General features: G+C 39.9%; 1 long non-coding RNA gene across 2 annotated transcripts; it reads right to left on the bottom strand.

The window, feature by feature from the left end:
* Positions 1 to 6776: 6776 nt before the first annotated feature.
* Positions 6777 to 12426, bottom strand: LOC126987226 (uncharacterized). 2 transcript variants are annotated; one of them, XR_007740441.1, is made up of 6 exons: positions 12278 to 12414; positions 11900 to 12088; positions 10122 to 10570; positions 9053 to 9276; positions 8195 to 8222; positions 6777 to 6859 (listed from the first exon to the last, which is right to left on the bottom strand). It is a non-coding gene; the product is annotated as an uncharacterized LOC126987226 (long non-coding RNA). The 2 variants fall into 2 exon arrangements; XR_007740442.1 differs by lacking the exon at positions 11900 to 12088 and having other exon boundaries at positions 12278 to 12426.
* Positions 12427 to 20869: the final 8443 nt, after the last annotated feature.

Below are 20869 nucleotides of genomic sequence, written 5' to 3'. Positions count from 1 at the left end.
TGATGTGAGGCGAGGCGTGAGGTCCCAGCAAGACACTAAGTCATCCCCGAGACACTTAAGGAGCAGTGAGCGTTGGCATAAACCGAGATAATTTACGGGATAGCCAGAGATGAACCTATTTTTTATCTACTACGATTACTACCGCTACTACTACTACTACTGCTACTATTGATGATGCTACTTTGTTATGGCTGAGTGGCTGAATGGATTGGATGAAGGGCGAGGGAGTGTGTGTGTGTGTGTGTGTGTGTGTGTGTGTGTGTGTGTGTTGGTTGGCGATGCTCGGCTTAAGCTCTCGGCAGGATAAACGTCACTCTGGAACAAAAGGATTGGCAATGATTTTATTACTTAAAGAAACCATGATTTCTTTGATTTTTTTTTTATTACTAGGTAAAAAAATTGTCCTCCTTTAGTGTTTATTAACTTGGCAATGTATCACAACAATATCCAAGGTTACCAACCCACCAAACAGTAACAGAACAAAGATATTCTTCTGTGTGGTAGTGATATAATATTCTGGCATGAAAATGACAACTTCAGGCAACTCTGTCTGTCCTAAACCTGCTCCTGTACCAAACAAGTATTGAACAAGTATGTATCTGGATCCTTGACTGTGCTCAGACTTACAGGCCAGAAAGTTAACTTAACCTAACCTATGGAGACTTAAAAATCACTCGAAAGTCAATGATTTTTGTATTTAAAAAAAAATCCACCAACCTTGCTCTGGAAATCTTAGGAAGAGTTGAAAATAGATTAGTGTGAAGGTCCAAATACCTTGATTTGGTTAGTTGATGAAGTTTTAATATGGGGGAGGCTGTCAAGTTTGTGTCCTGTATTGTGCGTGTGATGTTCCAAGTTCTTATAATCCAAGTTCTTTAACATCAGTGTTCAGAGGACACTTCCCCTTCCCTGGAGTCTGTGTTGCTGCCTTGTGTCTCGTGACAAGTGTTCCGGAGTGTTGTGTGTCCTGCCGGGAGTTTTGTCCGGTGCTGCGCTGACCTGTCACGTCCCTCCCTCGCCCCGTGACTCTTCTTATGCAACGCTGTGTGTGTGTGTACGTGTGTGTGTGTACGTGTATGTGCGTGTGTCTGTACGTGTAGGTATCCCTCTATGTGTGTGTGTGTGGCTGCACGGGGCGGGCCTGGGTGTGTGTGTGGGTGTGCCGGGGCGCTGTACTGCCCCGCCCCGCCCCACCGAGCCCCGCCCCGCGCCGCACAACATAACAATACTATGTATTGTGGGCTGTACTGGGTGTGATCCCAGCCATGCGTGACCCGCGACCCAGCGGAAACTGTAGCTCATATTGACCTTTGGGGCAGCCCGGATGGCCGCCCCGCCCCCTGCCCCAGCCTGCCCGCCCCGTCCCCGTGGTGGCGGCGGGGCGGTGCGGGCATTGGTGTGTGTGTGTCTGTGTGTTGGTTAGGCTTGGGGTGGCCGGTGCACGGGGGGTCGGGGGAGCCAGGCGGGGGTGTGTGTGTTCGGTGGGGGTCGATGTGCCCCGCCCTAGTTCGCCCCGCCTGTCCCCCTGCCCCCGTGCCCCGCTGCTGCCCCGCCCAGTAATAAAGTAGGGAGGATATGACCTGGCTTTTCCTTCCCTTGGCGGGGCGACGACACTGAGGAAAGAAAAGTAAATGAACCAATTAGCACAATAATAAAAATAATAATGATAATGATAATAGATAAATAAATCAAAGAAAAGCAATTCTCGGCTATGTGTCCTGAGCCCTGGAAGAACACAATTTACCCGTTAGCCAGAACATTAAGGTAAGATTAACATAGGGAGGGTTTACTGAAATAGGCTTCACCCCTTCACTACGGCCGGGCCAAAACCGCCATGTCCAGGATCGCGCCAAATTTGGGATGACCTCAACGGCATGAATGTAAATGAGAATAAATAATGAATGAATGGATAATGCAGGAATAACAACCTATACATTAACTGTGGGGGGTCCAAGATGGGTCAACTGAACTCCCACTAACAGGTCCTGCCACACCAACGTACAAACAAACAAACAAACCGTAACTGGAAGAAAAATGCGAAAGGAGAATAAAGAAATAGTTTGACGTTTGAGGACCAGGAAACTAAAATAAAACCGCAATTAACCAGTTGATATCAGCGGGGACCATGTTTCTTAATGGTCCCTCCAAGCGAGAAAAATGAGAAAAAATCCTCCCTCACACAAACCATTTCTTAATATATATCAACGCATTTGTGATCGGATTATGTATCATCTATTTTTGGGGGGTTATATCAGAGGGTTTATATCATGCCAAGTACAGCCTGCACTCCACCTGATGAAAACACTGAACAGCTGCCCTAAAGCCTTCATCATCATCATCATCAATGTCGTTTAGTGTCCATATTTTCCCATTCAAGGCGGGGTTGGACGGGTGATGACTCTCCTCCACGTCTGTCAGTCTTGTGCCAGATATTCCTCCATTCCCAATATCCTCCATCACACACCTGCTCCACTTTTTCTTAGTCCTTTCCACTGGCTGTTGTCCCTTAACCCTCAATGCCTCCACCTTATTCCACATGCTCTCTGCTCTGTCTGCCCTTTTCACATGTCCAAACCGTCTCAATCTTCTCTGCCTCAATTCAACAGGAAGGTCCTTAACTCTCAATGCCTCCACCTCATTCCACATGCCCCCCTCTGTCTGCTCTTTCCACATGTCCAAACCATCTCAATCTTCTCTGCCTCAATTCAACAGGAAGGTCCTCAACTCTCAATGCCTCCACCTCATTCAACATGCCCCCCTCTGTCCGCTCTTTCCATATGTCCAAACCGTCTCAATCTTCTCTGCCTCAATTCAACAGGAAGGTCCTTAACTCTCAATGCCTCCACCTAATTCAACATGCCCCCCTCTGTCCGCTCTTTCCACATGTCCAAAGCATCTCGGTCTTTGCCTCAATTCAACAGGAAGGTCCTTAACTCTCAAAGCCTCCATTCCACACTCTCTGCTCTCGCCCTTTTCACATGTCCAAACCATCTCAATCTTCTCTGCCTCAATTCAACACAAAGGTCCTCAACCCCAACCATCTCCGCCACTTCACTGCTTGACCTTCCATCCTGCTGCCTCAATCCTGCGATCACAACTGCACAGAACATCCACCAGTCTGTTCATCAGTGCCTATGTTTCTGCTCCATACAAAAGAACACATCTCACACAGACCTCGTGAACCCTTCCTATGCTCCTCAGCTGCCCCAGAGCCTTGTTCCTTGGTACAGTTAAAGACCCGTTGGTTAAACTCAATGCTGTTAAGCTTCTTGACTCAGGGACTTGGCATGATCTGTAACACACACACACATTAAGATAGATAACTTTTAAAAACTCTTGTTCGGAAAAATGCTTCCTATCCACCGGCAAATATCTAGAATGCTTTGTAACATGGTAAATCAACAGTAGAGAAAACTATGAAATAAAACTCGTATATCACCACTCAAATCACTGATCCGCTCTCAAATACACACACACACATTAAGATAGAGTAACTTTTAAAAACTCTTGTTCGGAAAAATGCTTCCTATCCACCAGTAAATATCTAGAATGCTTTGTAACACAGTAATTCAACAGTAGAGAAAACTATGAAATAAAACTCGCAAATCATCGCTCAAATCACTGATCCGCTCTCAAATACACACACACACATTAAGATAGACTAACTTTTAAAAACTCTTGTTCGGAAAAATGCTTCCTATCCACCAACAAATATCTAAAATGCTTTGTAACACGGTAAATCAACAGTAGAGAAAACTATGAAATAAAACTCGCAAATCATCTCTCAAATACACACACACACACATTAAGATAGAGTAACTTTTAAAAACTCTTGTTCGGAAAAATGCTTCCTATCCACCAGCAAATATCTAGAATACTTTGTAACACGGTAATTCAACAGTAGAGAAAACTATGAAATAAAACTCGCAAATCATCTCTCAAATACACACACATGAGACGCAGGGTAACTTTTCTAAACTTTAATTCGGGATAAATATGATGGAGGGAAGAGGGAGGGAGAGAGGGAGAGAAGGAGGAGGAAGGGAAGAGAGACATGGAGAGAGAAGATTAAGAAGAGGAAACAGAAAATATGATAATCTCTACTACTTTGGAACATACTAAATCAACAGTATACAGGTAACTCAATTTACGCATTTTTTAAATAACGCGTGGTCCAAAATCCCAATGAATGTTTAATTTACGCATTTTTTAAATAACGCATGGTCCAATATCCAAATGAATGTTTAATTTACACATTTTTTTAAATAACGCATGGTCCAATATCCAAATGAATGTTTAATTTACGCATTTTTTAAATAACGCAGGGTCCAAAATCCAAATAAATGTTTAATTTACACATTTTTTAAATAACGCAGGGTCCAAAATCCAAATGAATGTTTAATTTACACATTTTTTAAATAACGCGTGGTCCAAAATCCAAATGAATGTTTAATTTACACATTTTTTAAATAACGCGTGGTCCAAAATCCAAATGAATGTTTAATTTACACATTTTTTAAATAACGCAGGGTCCAATATCCAAATGAATGTTTAATTTACACATTTTTTAAATAATGCGTGGTCCAAAATCCCAATGAATGTTTAATTTACACATTTTTTAAATAACGCAGGGTTCAAAATCCCAATGAATGTTTAATTTACACATTTTTTAAATAACGCAGGGTCCAATATCCAAATGAATGTTTAATGTACACATTTTTTAAATAATGCGTGGTCCAAAATCCCAATGAATGTTTAATTTACACATTTTTTAAATAACGCAGGGTTCAAAATCCCAATGAATGTTTAATTTACACATTTTTTAAATAACGCGGGGTCCAAAATCCCAATGAATGTTTAATTTACACGTTTTTTAATAATAGGTCCAAAATCCAAATGAATGTTTAATTTAAACATTTTTTTAATAACGCAGGGTCCAAAATCCAAATGAATGTTTAATTTACGCATTTTTTAAATAACACGTGGTCCAAAATCCAAATGAATGTTTAATTTACACATTTTTTAAATAACGCAGGGTCCAAAATCCAAATGAATGTTTAATTTACACATTTTTTAAATAACGCAGGGTCCAAAATCCAAATGAATGTTTAATTTACACATTTTTTAAATAACGCAGGGTCCAAAATCCAAATGAATGTTTAATTTACACATTTTTTAAATAACGCAGGGTCCAAAATCCAAATGAATGTTTAATTTACACATTTTTTAAATAACGCGTGGTCCAAAATCCAAATGAATGTTTAATTTACACATTTTTTAAATAACGCAGGGTCCAAAATCCAAATGAATGTTTAATTTACACATTTTTTAAATAACGCAGGGTCCAAAATCCAAATGAATGTTTAATTTACACATTTTTTAAATAACGCAGGGTCCAAAATCCAAATGAATGTTTAATTCACACATTTTTTAAATAACGCAGGGTCCAAAATCCAAATAAATGTATAATTTATGCATTTTTTAAATAACGCAGGGTCCAAAATCCAAATAAATGTTTAATTTACACATTTTTTGAATAACACGTGGTCCAAAAATCCAAATGAATGTTTGATTTACACATTTTTTAAATAACGCAGGGTCCAAAATCCAAATGAATGTTTAATTCACACATTTTTTAAATAACGCAGGGTCCAAAATCCAAATAAATGTTTAATTTATGCATTTTTTAAATAACACATGGTCCAAAAATCCAAATAAATGTTTAATTTACACATTTTTTAAATAACGCAGGGTCCAAAATCCAAATGAATGTTTAATTTACACATTTTTTAAATAACACGTGGTCCAAAAATCCAAATAAATGTTTAATTTACACATTTTTAAAATAACGCAGGGTCCAGCACCTTATGGCATAAATCAACACAGAATGACCTCACTTTGTTGTATAGAAAGCCTCATTAGTAAGGAAGCATGGATGAATTTTCTGAGTCAAGACCTATAGTGACTGTTTGGGGTTTTGTTAGGTTAGGTTAGGTTAGGTTTAGGGTATCTTAAAACACATGATAGCCAGCACCTTATGGTATAAATCAACACAGAATGACCTCACTTTGGTGTATAGAAAGTCTCATTAGTAAGGAAGCATGGATGAGTTTTCTGAGTCAAGACCTATAGTGACTGTTTGGGGTTTTGTTAGGTTAGGTTAAGTTTAGGGTATCTTAAAACACATGATAGCCAGCACCTTATGGCATAAATCAACAAAGAATGACCTCACTTTGTTGTATAGAAAGCCTCATTAGTAAGAAAGCATGGATGAGTTTTCTGAGTCAAGACCTATAGTGACTGTTTGGGGTTTTGTTAGGTTAGGTTAGGTTTAGGGTATCTTCAAACACATGATAGCCAGCACCTTATGGCATAAATCAACACAGAATGACCTCACTTTGTTGTATAGAAAGTCTCATTAGTAAGGAAGCATAGATGAATTTTCTGAGTCAAGACCTATAGTGACTGTTTGGGGTTTTGTTAGGTTAAGTTAAGTTTAGAGTATCTTCAAACACATGACAGCCAGCACCTTATGGTATAAATCAACACAGAATGACCTCACTTTGTTGTATGGAAAGTCTCATTAGTAAGGAAGCATGGATGAATTTTCTGAGTCAAGACCTATAGTGACTGTTTGGGGTTTTGTTAGGTTAGGTTAGGTTAAGTTTAGGGTATCTTCAAACACATGACAGCCAGCACCTTATGGTATAAATCAACACAGAATGACCTCACTTTGTTGTATAGAAAGTCTCATTAGTAAGGAAGCATGGATGAATTTTCTGAGTCAAGACCTATAGTGACTGTTTGGGGTTTTGTTAGGTTAAGTTTAGGGTATCTTCAAACACATGATAGCCAGCACCTTATGGCATAAATCAACAAAGAATGACCTCACTTTGGTGTATAGAAAGTCTCATTAGTAAGGAAGCATAGATGAATTTTCTGGGTCAAGACCTATAGTGACTGTTTGGGGTTTTGTTAGGTTAGGTTAGGTTAAGTTTAGGGTATCTTCAAACACATGATAGCCAACACCTTATGGTATAAATCAACACAGAATGACCTCACTTTGGTGTATAGAAAGCCTCATTAGTAAGGAAGCATGGATGAGTTTTCTGAGTCAAGACCTATAGTGACTGTTTGGGGTTTTGTTAGGTTAGGTTAAGTTTAGAGTATCTTCAAACACATGATAGCCAGAACCTTATGGCATAAATCAACACAGAATGACCTCACTTTGTTGTATAGAAAGTCTCATTAGTAAGGAAGGATATATGAATTTTCTGAGTCAAGACCTATAGTGACTGTTTGGGGCTTTGTTAGGTTAGGTTAGGTTAGGTTAGGTTTAGGGTATCTTCAAACACATGACAGCCAGCACCTTATGGTATAAATCAACACAGAATGACCTCACTTTGTTGTATAGAAAGTCTCATTAGTAAGGAAGCATAGATGAATTTTCTGAGTCAAGACCTATAGTGACTGTTTGGGGCTTTGTTAGGTTAGGTTAGGTTTAGGGTATCTTCAAATACATGATAGCCAGCACCTTATGGTATAAATCAACAAAGAATGACCTCACTTTGTTGTATGGAAAGTCTCATTAGTAAGAAAGCATGGATGAGTTTTCTGAGTCAAGACCTATAGTGACTGTTTGGGGCTTTGTTAGGTTAGGTTAGGTTAAGTTTAGGGTATCTTCAAACACATGATAGCCAGCACCTTATGGCATAAATCAACACAGAATGACCTCACTTTGTTGTATAGAAAGCCTCATTAGTAAGAAAGCATAGATGAATTTTCTGAGTCAAGACCAATAGTGACTGTTTGGGGTTTTGTTAGGTTAAGTTTAGGGTATCTTCAAACACATGATAGCCAGCACCTTATGGTATAAATCAACACAGAATGACCTCACTTTGTTGTATAGAAAGTCTCATTAGTAAGGAAGCATAGATGAATTTTCTGAGTCAAGACCTATAGTGACTGTTTGGGGTTTTGTTAGGTTAAGTTTAGGATATCTTCAAACACATAATAGCCAGCACCTTATGGTATAAATCAACACAGAATGACCTCACTTTGTTGTATAGAAAGCCTCATTAGTAAGAAAGCATGGATGAGTTTTCTGAGTCAAGACCTATAGTGACTGTTTGGGGCTTTGTTAGGTTAGGTTAGGTTAAGTTTAGGGTATCTTCAAACACATGACAGCCAGCACCTTATGGCATAAATCAACACAGAATGACCTCACTTTGTTGTATAGAAAGTCTCATTAGTAAGGAAGCATAGATGAATTTTCTGAGTCAAGACCTATAGTGACTGTTTGGGGTTTTGTTAGGTTAAGTTTAGGGTATCTTCAAAAACATGATAGCCAGCACCTTATGGTATAAATCAACACAGAATGACCTCACTTTGTTGTATAGAAAGTCTCATTCTTAAGGAAACATAGATGAATTTTCTGAGTCAAGACCTATAGTGACTGTTTGGGGTTTTGTTAGGTTAGGTTAGGTTAAGTTTAGGGTATCTTCAAACACATGATAGCCAGAACCTTATGGCATAAATCAACACAGAATGACCTCACTTTGTTGTATAGAAAGTCTCATTAGTAAGGAAGCATAGATGAATTTTCTGAGTCAAGACCTATAGTGACTGTTTGGGGCTTTGTTAGGTTAAGTTAGGTTAAGTTTAGGATATCTTCAAACACATGACAGCCAGCACCTTATGGTATAAATCAACACAGAATGACCTCACTTTGTTGTATGGAAAGTCTCATTAGTAAGGAAGCATAGATGAATTTTCTGAGTCAAGACCTATAGTGACTGTTTGGGGTTTTGTTAGGTTAGGTTAAGTTTAGAGTATCTTCAAACACATGATAGCCAGCACCTTATGGCATAAATCAACACAGAATGACCTCACTTTGTTGTATAGAAAGTCTCATTATTAAGGAAGCATAGATGAATTTTCTGAGTCAAGGCCTATAGTGACTGTTTGGGGCTTTGTTAGGTTAGGTTAAGTTTAGAGTATCTTCAAACACATGATAGCCAGCACCTTATGGTATAAATCAACACAGAATGACCTCACTTTGTTGTATAGAAAGTCTCATTAGTAAGAAAGCATGGATGAGTTTTCTGAGTCAAGACCTATAGTGACTGTTTGGGGTTTTGTTAGGTTAAGTTTAGGGTATCTTCAAACACATGATAGCCAGCACCTTATGGTATAAATCAACACAGAATGACCTCACTTTGTTGTATAGAAAGTCTCATTAGTAAGGAAGCATAGATGAATTTTCTGAGTCAAGACCTATAGTGACTGTTTAGGGTTTTGTTAGGTTAGGTTAGGTTAAGTTTAGGGTATCTTCAAACACATGATAGCCAGCACCTTATGGTATAAATCAACACAGAATGACCTCACTTTGTTGTATAGAAAGTCTCATTAGTAAGAAAGCATAGATGAATTTTCTGAGTCAAGACCTGTAGTGACTGTTTGGGGTTTTGTTAGGTTAGGTTAGGTTAAGTTTAGGGTATCTTCAAACACATGATAGCCAGCACCTTATGGTATAAATCAACACAGAATGACCTCACTTCGCTGTATGGAAAGTCTCATTAGTAAGGAACCATAGATGAGTTTTCTGAGTCAAGACCTATAGTGACTGTTTGGGGTTTTGTTAGGTTAGGTTAAGTTAAGTTTAGAGTATCTTCAAACACATGACAGCCAGCACCTTATGGTATAAATCAACACAGAATGACCTCACTGTGTTGTATAGAAAGTCTCATTAGTAAGGAAGCATAGATGAATTTTCTGGGTCAAGACCTATAGTGACTGTTTGGGGTTTTGTTAGGTTAGGTTAGGTTAAGTTTAGGGTATCTTCAAACACATGACAGCCAGCACCTTATGGTATAAATCAACACAGAATGACCTCACTTTGCTGTATGGAAAGTCTCATTAGTAAGGAAGCATAGATGATTTTTCTGAGTCAAGACCTATAGTGACTGTTTGGGGTTTTGTTAGGTTAGGTTAAGTTTAGGGTATCTTCAAACACATGACAGCCAGTGACGTATGGTATACATCAACACAGAATGACCTCACTTTGCTGTATGGAAAGTCTCATTAGTAAGGAAGCATAGATGAGTTTTCTGAGTCAAGACCTATAGTGACTGTTTGGGGTTTTGTTAGGTTAAGTTTAGGGTATCTTCAAACACATGACAGCCAGTGACGTATGGTATAAATCAACACAGAATGACCTCACTTCGCTGTATGGAAAGTCTCATTAGTAAGGAAGCATAGATGAGTTTTCTGAGTCAAGACCTATAGTGACTGTTTGACCCATCCCACACTGCATATTTGAGCATGCCCAATAAATGAAAACAAATCTGACCCAACTTAACCTAATGTAACCTACCTAACAAGGGTCTCTGCTCTCCTTGACCACTTACAGGAGACAAATGACTCCCTCTGCTAATTTCCGGAAGACATTTGTTACTGCACTGCATTCAGGAACCAAAAAAAAATCCATGTAGTCGCTAGGTATGAGGTCTGCAAGGAGTGGCTACCCTCTCCTCAACATTGTCAGGCCCCTCAGGACAGCCCGGCACAGCTACGGACAGAACACAAAAAATAAAAAGCAATGACCGAGCATCCATTTCATTTCGCCCATACAATATCAGGACCCGAAAGTAATATAATCTCTCGTTTGTTGGTTTTAAATATAATAATAAATCCTACAAGCTTATATACAGACACAAAAGTAATATAATCTCTCATTTGTTGGTTTTAAATATAATAATAAATCCTACAAGCTTATATACAGACACAAAAGTAATATAATCTCTCGTTTGTTGGTTTTAAATATAATAATAAATCCTACAAGCTTTTATTAGGACCCAAAAGTAATATAATCTCTCGTTTGTTGGTTTTAAATATTATAATAAATCCTACAAGCTTTTATTAGGACACAAAAGTAATATAATCTCTCGTTTGTTGGTTTTAAATATTATAATAAATCCTACAAGCTTTTATTAGGACACAAAAGTAATATAATCTAGTTGGTTTTTAAATATATAATATAAATCCTGTTTTTATAGACACACAAAAGTAATATAATCTCTCGTTTGTTGGTTTTAAATATTATAATAAATCCTACAAGCTTTTATTAGGACACAAAAGTAATATAATCTCTCGTTTGTTGGTTTTAAATATAATAAATCCTACAAGCTTATATACAGAGAGATAATTAAGACCCAGCTCACATCCAGCCCGGGTCACTATAGGTCAAAGGTCTTTAATGTACCACCTAAGGAGATGAGACAAATTAATGTTGATTGGACAAGGTCAGATAAGGTCTCCATCATTTTCTAAGACGAGCCGCCATTGTTAAGTATGATAATTAAAACTTTTGCAAGTGTTAAGGCCTTTCAGCGATAATTAAACCCTTCTGGAATAATTACTTTCCAACCTTCATTAAGTCTCTAAAAGGTATGATTAAGGAAAAAAAAAGGAAAAAGTGCGTTTGTTAAGTACGACAGCCTGGGTCATTAGAGGTCAAAGGTCATCCACTGCAATAACCTCCACAAGTAATAATAGATGATAAACACACCCAAAACACCTTCAATAACAACAATGACAAAAATAACGATAAAAATTACAATAAAAAAACGAAATCACTTAGCTGAAAAATTACCCGAAGCTCATAATCAACCATCATTATTACCTTATTTACCTGTCATTAGGAGCTCGCTTGTTACTCTAATTAAAGCAGAAGGACCTGGGTATAAGCAGGCGGCGTGGCACTGCTGAGGGAGGCCATTAAGGGGGAGAAAAAGGAAAAAGTATAAAATAAATTCACCCGAGGAGGGACTGACGGCCCCATGACAGGTCCACATATATTCGTCATTATTACCTTATTTACCTGTCATTACGTGGTCACCTGCTACTCTAATTAAAGCAGAAGGACCTGGGTATAAGCAGGCGGCGTGGCACTGCTGAGGGAGGCCATTAAGGGGGAGAAAAAGGAAAAAATATAAAATAAATTCACCCGAAGACGGACTGGAGGCGCCATGACAGGTCCACATATATTCGTCATTATTACCTTATTTACCTGTCATTACGAGCTCACCTGGCACTCTAATTAAAGCAGAAGGACCAGGGTATCAGCAGGAGGCGTGGCACTGCTGAGGGAGGCCATTAAGCGGGAGAAAAAGGAAAAAATATAAAATAAATTCACCCGAGGAGGGACTGACGGCGCCATGACAGGTCCACATATATTCGTCATTATTACCTTATTTACCTGTCATTACGCGCTCACCTGGTACTCTAATTAAAGCAGAAGGACCTGGGTATCAGCAGGTGGCATGGCACTGCTGAGGGAGGCCATTAAGCGGGAGAAAAAGGAAAAAGTATAAAATAAATTCACCCGAGGAGGGACTGACGGCGCCATGACAGCTCCACGTGTTGCGGTTATCGTACGGATCATAACAAACCCTTTATTTCTTTATCTCCTTAATTACTCATTTTTAGAGGCTTAATTAGGGATAAAAAGTAATTTCAAATAGTTAATATATTCTAAAAGGGTGTAATTGTCCTATAAATGGGTGCAAGTGTTTTAATTGTCGTACTTAACAAACCCAATATGTCATTTTCTCCTTAATTACTCCATTTTAGAGCTTTAATCAAGGATAGAAAGTAATTTGGAGTGTTATTAGGAATTATAGAAGGGTAAAATTGTCTTATTAATGTATATATAAGGGCTTATTTACAATTTTTAAGGGTAACTCGTACATCTTTGAGCAGTAAACCCAATTATGTCATTTTGTTCTTAATTATACCTTTTTAGAGCATTAATTAGCCATGTAAAGTAATTTAATTTAATAGAATATGTTTTTTAAGGGTTAAATCATCGTATTAATTGGTGTACAGGTCTTAATTGCAGTTTTATTAAAGAGTTTATCGTACGTCTGGCAGCAGTAAACCCAATTATGTCATTTTCTCCTTAATTATACCTTTTTAGAGCCTTAATTAGGTATATAAAGTAATATAATTTTGTGTAATATGTTTTATTAGGGTTAAATCATCATATTAATTAGTGTAAAGGTCTTAATTGCAGTTTTATTAAAGAGGTTATCGTACATTTGAAGGCAGTAAACCCAATTATGTCATTTTCTCCTTAATTACTCAATTTTAGTGCATTAATTGGGTATAGAAAGTAATGTAATTTTATGTAATGTATTTTCTAAGGGTTAAATCATCGTATTAATTAGTGTAAAGGTCTTAATTGCAGTTTTATTAAAGAGTTTATCGTACGTCTGGCAGCAGTAAACCCAATATATGTCCTACTCTCCTTAATTACTCCTTTTTAGAGCATTAATTAGGTATAGAAAGTAAGATAATTTTATATAATGTGTTTTCTAAGGGTTAAATCATCATATTAATTGGTGCAAATGTCTTAATTACAGTTTTAGTAAAGAGGTTATCGTACATTTGACAGCAGTAAACCCAATTTTGTCATTTTCTCCTTAATTACTCAATTTTAGTGCATTAATTGGGTATAGAAAGTAATTTAATTTTATGTAATCTGTTTTCTAATGGTTAAATCATCGTATTAATTGGTGTAAAGGTCTTAATTGCAGTTTTATTGAAGAAGTTGTCGTACGTCTGGCAAGAGTGAATGATCAAAAATGAAAAATGAATAAATAGATAAATAGACAGATAAATAAATGAATAAATAAATAAACACGTGAATAATAAGGCAATCCATCGTCTATTTAGGCTACGATATTATACGAGTCATCCATTTCAGATATCGCCATTAATTACAGGACCCAGAAGTAATTATATAATCTCTCTTCCCTGGTTTTAAATATTACAATAAACCCTAAAAGCTTTTATACAAGTCTTAATTACATCTGATTAAATTAAAAGCCAACAAAATATTACGCCTACATTACTCCCGCGGTCTCTACAAAATGAAATATCTAGTTTTTAGTTTTGGCTACATTATAAAACCCTTAAAAAATATACATACAAGTGTTATATTTATATCTATGAGCTTAATTAAGAAAAAAAAACTATATATTGGTTAATTTATTTGTCTCCGCGGTCTCTGTCAAGGAAAACGAGAATTGGTTGAGTGTTTACAAAAATGTCGTTTATGTTTTTCGTTAATATTTGTGTTGCTATTGAGTGTTGCGTGATGGCGTGCAGCGGGGACCGAGAGGAAGGTGAGTGGGAGATAAGAGGAGAGTGTGGGCGGCGTGGGATAAAGAGGAGGAGGGAAATAAGACCGTAGACCTTTGTTAGGGGGTAAGGATTGGACCTCTAGTCTCTTAATTGATGATGCGCGGGGTATCTGTACAGGGGCATAACACGGGTATAGGCCTCTTGTATTGATGATGACCCGTGTTAGGTCAATGGTCTGGTCGCACAGCCCGAGTCCTGTTGACCTTTGATACTGATGTGATGATGGGCGGGTCAGAGGGCGTCACGGGTATGTGGGGTATATCGCCATTTTAGAACAATTATAACGCCAATATTAAGAGACATTTTGGGGTATGGGTCCCTAGCATACCCTTAAATTATGCCCCTGGTGTGTGTTGTGACCCCCCGTGAGCGTCAACCCACACGAGGACTCGAGACCAGCGTTCGAAGCTTCTGTTCATCACGCGTCATTTTTAAGCTGTTTCTCGCGGTTTTCATCACTTCTGTTAATCTGCTGTATTTTGTATTTCTATTTATCAATATTTTTCTTTATTTATCTCGTCCATTTTCCTCCGTTTTCCTCCGTTTCTTCCTCCTCCTCCTCCTCCTCCTCCTCCTCCTCCTCTTCATCACGCGTCTGCCATGTCAACGCTTCTGTTAATTTGCTGTATTTTGTATTTCTATTTATCAATATTTTTCTTTATTTATCTCGTCCTTAACTCTATTTTCCTCCGTTTCTTTCTACTTTACTCGCTTCTCTCCCCTCTTTCCTCCTCGTCCTCCTCCTCCTCCTCCTCTCCTCCTTTTCATCACGCGTCATTTTTAAGCTGATTCTCGCGGTTTTCATCACTTCTGTTAATCTGCTGTATTTTGTATTTCTATTTATCAATATTTTTCTTTATTTATCTCGTCCTTAACTCTATTTTCCTCCGTTTCTTTCTCCTTCACTCGCTTCTCTCCCCTCTTTCCTCCTCGTCCTCCTCCTCTCCTCCTCTTCATCACGCGTCATTTTTAAGCTGTTTCTCGCGGTTTTCATCACTTCTGTTAATCTGCTGTATTTTGTATTTCTATTTATCAATATTTTTCTTTATTTATCTCGTCCTTAACTCCATTTTCCTCCGTTTCTTCCTCCTCCTCCTCCTCCTCCTCCTCCTCCTCTTCATCACGCGTCTGCCATGTCAACGCTTCTGTTAATCTGCTGTATTTTGTATTTCTATTTATCAATATTTTTCTTTGTTTATCTCGCCCTTAACTCCATTTTCCTCCGTTTCTTTCTCCTCTACTCGCTTCTCTCCCCTCTTTCCTCCTCGTCCTCCTCCTCCTCCTCCTCTCCTTCTCTTCATCACGCGTCATTTTTAAGCTGTTTCTCGCGGTTTTCATCACTTCTGTTAATCTGCTGTATTTTGTATTTCTATTTATCCATATTTTCCTTTATTTATCTCGTCCTTAACTCTATTTTCCTCCGTTTCTTCCTCCTCCTCCTCCTCCTCTCCTCCTCTTCATCACGCGTCATTTTTAATCTGATTCTCGCGGTTTTCATCACTTCTGTTAATCTGCTGTTTTTTGTATTTCTATTTATCTATATTTTTCTTTGTTTATCTCGTCCTTAACTCTATTTTCCTCCGTTTCTTCCTCCTCCTCCTCCTCCTCCTCCTCCTCTCCTACCCTTCTTCTTCTTCCTACCCTTTTCCTCCTCCTTGACTCCTTCTTCTTCGTCTTCTTTCTTCTCCTCCTCCTCCCCTCCTTCGTCATCATCTTCCCCTCCTCCTCCTCCTCCTCCTCCTCTCCTCCTCCTACCCTTCTTCTTCTTCCTACCCTTTTCCTCCTCCTTGACTCCTTCTTCTTCGTCTTCTTTCTTCTCCTCCTCCTCCCCTCCTTCGTCATCATCTTCCCCTCCTCCTCCTCCTCCTCCTCTCCTCCTCCCCTACCCTTCTTCTACTTCCTACCCTTTTCCTCCTCCTTCACTCCTTCTTCTTCGTCTTCTTTCTTCTCCTCCTCCTCCCCTCCTTCTTCATCATCTTCCCCTCCTCCTCCTCCTCCTCCTCCTCCTCTCTCCTCCTCCTACCCTTCTTCTTCTTCTTCCTACCCTTTTCCTCCTCCTTCACTCCTTCTTCTTCGTCTTCTTTCTTCTCCTCCTCCTCCCCTCCTTCGTCATCATCTTCTCCTCCTCCTCCTCCTCCTCCTCATTCCTTCTTCTCCCCTCACCCCCATTTTCTCTCCCCTCTCTTTTTTGCTATCTCACTTTTCCAGTTCCTTGTCCCTCTCTCTCCCTCCTCCTCCTCCTCCTCCTCCTCCTCCTCCTCCTCCTCCTCGTCATAAATGGTCGTCTTTGATTTTTTTTTCTCTATCTTTTTCGAAATAACTCAACGGGAGCGTGACTCTCTCTCTCTCTCTCTCTCTCTCTCTCTCTCTCTCTCTCTCTCTCTCTCTCTCTCTCTCTCTCTCTCTCAAGATCCGTTTTATCGAGCTGGTTTTTAAGTTTTCTTCTTTTTCTTCTTTTCTTCTTCTTCTTCTTCTTCTTCTTCTTCTGCCTCTTCTTTTCAATTATTATTATTATTATTATTATTATTATTATTATTATTATTATTATTATTATTATTATTATCATTATTTATTTTCTTCTTCTTCTTCTTCTTCTTCTTCTTCTTCTTCTTCTTCTTTTCCTAGTCCTTCTTCTTCCCTTCCCTTCCCTTCCCTGCCCATCCCTTCCCTTCCCTTCCCTTTCCTTTCCTTCCCTTCCCTTCCTTCCTTCCTTCCTTCCTTCCCTTCCTTCCTTCCCCTTCCTTCCTTATCCCTTCCTTTCCTTCCCTTCCTTCCTTCCTTCCTTCCTTCCTTCCCTTCCTTCCATCTCTTCCTTCTCTTCCTTCCTTCCCTTCCCATCCTTCCTTCCTTCCTTCCTTCCTTCCTTCCTTCCCTTCCTTCCTTCCTTCCCCTTCCTTCCTTCCCTTCCCTTCCTTCCTTCCTTCCCTTCCTTCCTTCCTTCCTTCCTTCCCTTCCCTCCTCTTTTTCCTCCATTCAACTTGCAATATAAGCTAATAAATTCTTCCTCCTCCTCCTCCTCCTCCTCCTCCTCTTCCTCCTCCTCCTCCTCCTCCTCTTCTTCCTCCTCCTCCTCCTTTAATACCTGTCTTTCAAGGTGTTAGGGTCATCTGAAGAGGATTTGACCCTCCTCCTCCTCCTCCTCCTCCTCCTCTTCATCCTCCTCCTTCTTCTTCCCTTTCGCCTACTTTTTTGGGGTATGAGAGAGAGAGAGAGAGAGAGAGAGAGAGAGAGAGAGAGAGAGATTGGAGGCTTTGATTTTTTTCATTTCTTTTTTTCTTTTTCTTTCTTTTTATTTCCGTTATTTCTTTTTTTCTTTTTCTTCTTCTTCTTCTTCTTCTTCTTCTTCTTCTTCTTCTTCTTCCTCCTCTTCTTCCTCCTCTTCTTCATCTTCTTCTTCTTCTTCTTCTTCCTCCTCTTCTTCATCTTCTTCTTTTTCTTCTTCTTATCTTCTTTTTCTTCTTCTTCTTCATCTTTTTCCTCCTCTTCTTCTTCTTCTTCTTCTTCTTCTTCTTCTTCTTCTTTTTACTTCTATGTCAATCAGAGAGAGAGAGAGAGAGATTCAACTTTCTCCTCCCTTTCAATCTTTCCTCCCAAGCACTTGTCCTCCTCCTCCTCCTCCTCCTCCTAATCCTCCTCCTCCTCCTCCTCCTCCTCCTTCCGTAGACATAACAATGGAGGAAGAGGAGATAATTATTAGAGAGAATTAGACCGGTATCTCTCTCTCTCTCTCTCTCTCTCTCTCTCTCTCTCTCTCTCTCTCTCTCTCTCTCTCTCTCTCTCTCTCTCTCTCTCTCTCTCTCTCTCTCTCTCTCTCTCTCTCTCTCTCTCTCTCTCTCTCTCTCTCTCTCTCTCTCTCATTTTCTCTTTCTTTTTCCTTCCCTTCCCTTTCCTTCCCTTCCCTTCCTTCAATCCTTCCTTCCCTTCCCTTCCTTCCTTCCTTCCTTCCCTTCCCTTCCCTTCCTTCCATCCTTCCCTTCCCATCCTTCCTTCTTCCCTTCCCCTCCTTCCCTTCCCCACCTTCCTTCCTACCTTCCTTCCTTTCCTTCCTTTCCTTTCTTCCCACCTTCCTAGAAATCGAGCTAATAGGGTACTGGGATTTATTTCAAGGAGCGTAAGCAACAGAAGCCCCGAAGTCTTCCTCAAACTATATTTAGCATTAGTTAGACCTCATCTTGACTATGCGGTTCAGTTCTGGTCACCCTACTATAGAATGGATATCAAAATGTTAGAATCGGTGCAGAGGAGGATGACTAAGATGATTCAGGGGTTGAGAAACTTGCCATACGAGGAAAGACTCAAACAGTTAAACTTGCATTCTCTAGAAAGGCGAAGGCTGCGTGGAGACATGATCGAGGTTTATAAATGGATGAAGGGCTTTAATAAGGGAGACATTCATAAGGTTTTGTTGGTAAGAGAACCGGGTAGGACACGAAGTAATGGGTTTAAAATTGGACAAATTCAGATTCAACAGGGACATAGGCAAAAATTGGTTTACTAACAGAGTGGTGGATGAGTGGAACAGGCTTAGCAGTCATGTGGTGAGTGCCAATACTAACAGAGTGGTGGATGAGTGGAACAGGCTTAGCAGTCATGTGGTGAGTGCCAATACTAAAGTCATGTGGTGAGTGCCAATACTAACAGAGTGGTGGATGAGTGGAACAGGCTTAGCAGTCATGTGGTGAGTGCCAATACTAACAGAGCGGTGGATGAGTGGAACAGGCTGAGCAGTCACGTGGTGAGTGCCAATACTCTTATGTTCTTATGTTCTTCTTCCTTCCTTCCATCCATCCTTCCCTTTCCATCCTTTCCTTACCTTCCCTTCCTTTCCTTCCTTCCTTTCCTTATTCCATTCCTTCCTTCCTTCCTTCCCTTCCTTCCTTCCTTCCCATCCATCCTTCCTTTCCATCCTTTCCTTCCCTTCCCTTCCCTTCCCTTCCCTTCCTTTCCTTTCCCTTCCATTCCATTCCCTTCCCTTCCCTTCCCATCCCTTCCCTTCCCTTCCCTTTCCTTCTCATCCCTCCCCTTCCCATCCCTTCCTTTCTTTTCCCTTCCATTCCATTCCCTTCCCTTCCCTTCCCTTCCCTTCTCATCCCTTCCCTTCCCTTCCCTTTCAACCAGGTAACATAATCAATCAATTTTCTTTCATTTACCTGAAAATTGAGATAAACACACACACACACACACACAGAAAGAGAGAGAGAGTGTTACTAATATCAAACCAGAAACTCTCTCTCTCTCTCTCTCTCTCTCTCTCTCTCTCTCAATTCAGTTTCAATATAACACGAACATTTTACTCTTATGCAACCGAGAGAGAGAGAGAGAGCTAATTTCGCCATAGTTTCATATCCAACTAGTTTTGTGAAATGAGAGAGAGAGAGAGAGAGAGAGAAATCAAGGTAAATGGAGGTAAATTAGGAAGCTTATTGGAGGAAAAAAAGGGAAATTGATGGAGGGAAGGGAGAGAAGGAAGGGAAGGGAGAGAAGGGAGGGAGGAAAGGGAGAGAAGGGAGGGAGGTAAGGGAGAGAGTTTTCCCTCCTCCTCCTCCTCCTCCTCCTCCCTACATCATCCTTTTTCCTCCCTTCTCTCTCTTTCTTTAATCTCCCTTTCTCTCCCTTTTTCTCTCTCTCCTCTTTCTCTCCCTTCCTTTCTTCCTCTCCTCCTTCCCTTCCTCTCCTTTCCGTCTCTCTCCCTCTCCCTCCCTACATCATCGTTTTTTCCTCCCTTCTCTCTCTTTCTTTAATCTCCCTTTCTCTCCCTTTTTCTCTCTCTCCTCTTTCTCTCCCTTCCTTTCCTCTCTTCTCCTTCCCCCTTCCTCTCCCTTCCGTCTCTCCCTCTCCCTCCCTTTTCTCTCTCTCTCTCCCTCCCTTTTCTCTCCCTTCTTCCTTCCTCCTCCTCCCTTTCTCTTACCCTTCCTTCCTACTTTTCCCTTCTCTTCCTCCTCCTCCTCCTCCTCCTCCTCTTCCTCCTCCTCCCTGGTCCCCTCCTGACACACATCGTCGCCCTTAATTCCGCTTCACTTACTAATCTCCCTTATTTCATCCTTTCTCTCCCTTCCCTCCCTTCCTCCATTTCCTCCCTTCTCCCTCCATTTCCTTTCCTCCCTTTCCTACTCTCCCTCTCTTGTTTCCTTTGGGTATTTTTTTCTTAGTTTTAATCTCCCTTTTCTCCCTTTCCTCCCTTCCTCATCTTTAGCTCCCTTAATTGTCTCCTTTTCTTATTTTCTTCCTCCCTTTCTCTCCTTTCTTTTTCTCCCTCCCTTATTTGTATGATCTCCCTTATTTCATCCATTCTCTCCCTTCCTTTATCTCCCTTTTAATTACTTGTCTTTCTTCCTTCTTTTTTCTTTACTCAATTCTTAATCTCCCTTCCTTTTTTCTTTTTTTTTCTTTTTCTTTCTCTCCCTTTCTTTCTTCTTTCAATCTCTCCCTTCTTTTCTCTCCTCCTCCTTTCCTTCCTTCTCTCCCTTCCTTTCTCTCCCTGCTTCCTTCCTTCCTTCCTTCCTTCCTTCCTCCCTTCCTTTCTCTCCCTGCTTCCTTTCCTTCTTCCTTCCTTCCTTCCTTCCTTCCTTCCTTCCTTCTCCCTTCCTTCCTTCCTTCTCTCCCTTCCTTCCTTCCTTTCTTTCTCTCCCTGGTTCCTTCCTTCCTTCCTTCCTTCCCTCCT

This window comes from Eriocheir sinensis, chromosome 64, assembly GCF_024679095.1.
Source record: "Eriocheir sinensis breed Jianghai 21 chromosome 64, ASM2467909v1, whole genome shotgun sequence".
Classification (NCBI taxonomy): Eukaryota; Metazoa; Arthropoda; class Malacostraca; order Decapoda; family Varunidae; genus Eriocheir; species Eriocheir sinensis.
The sequence above is the reverse complement of the archived record's forward strand: the minus strand, read 5'-3'. Positions and strand labels throughout refer to the sequence as shown.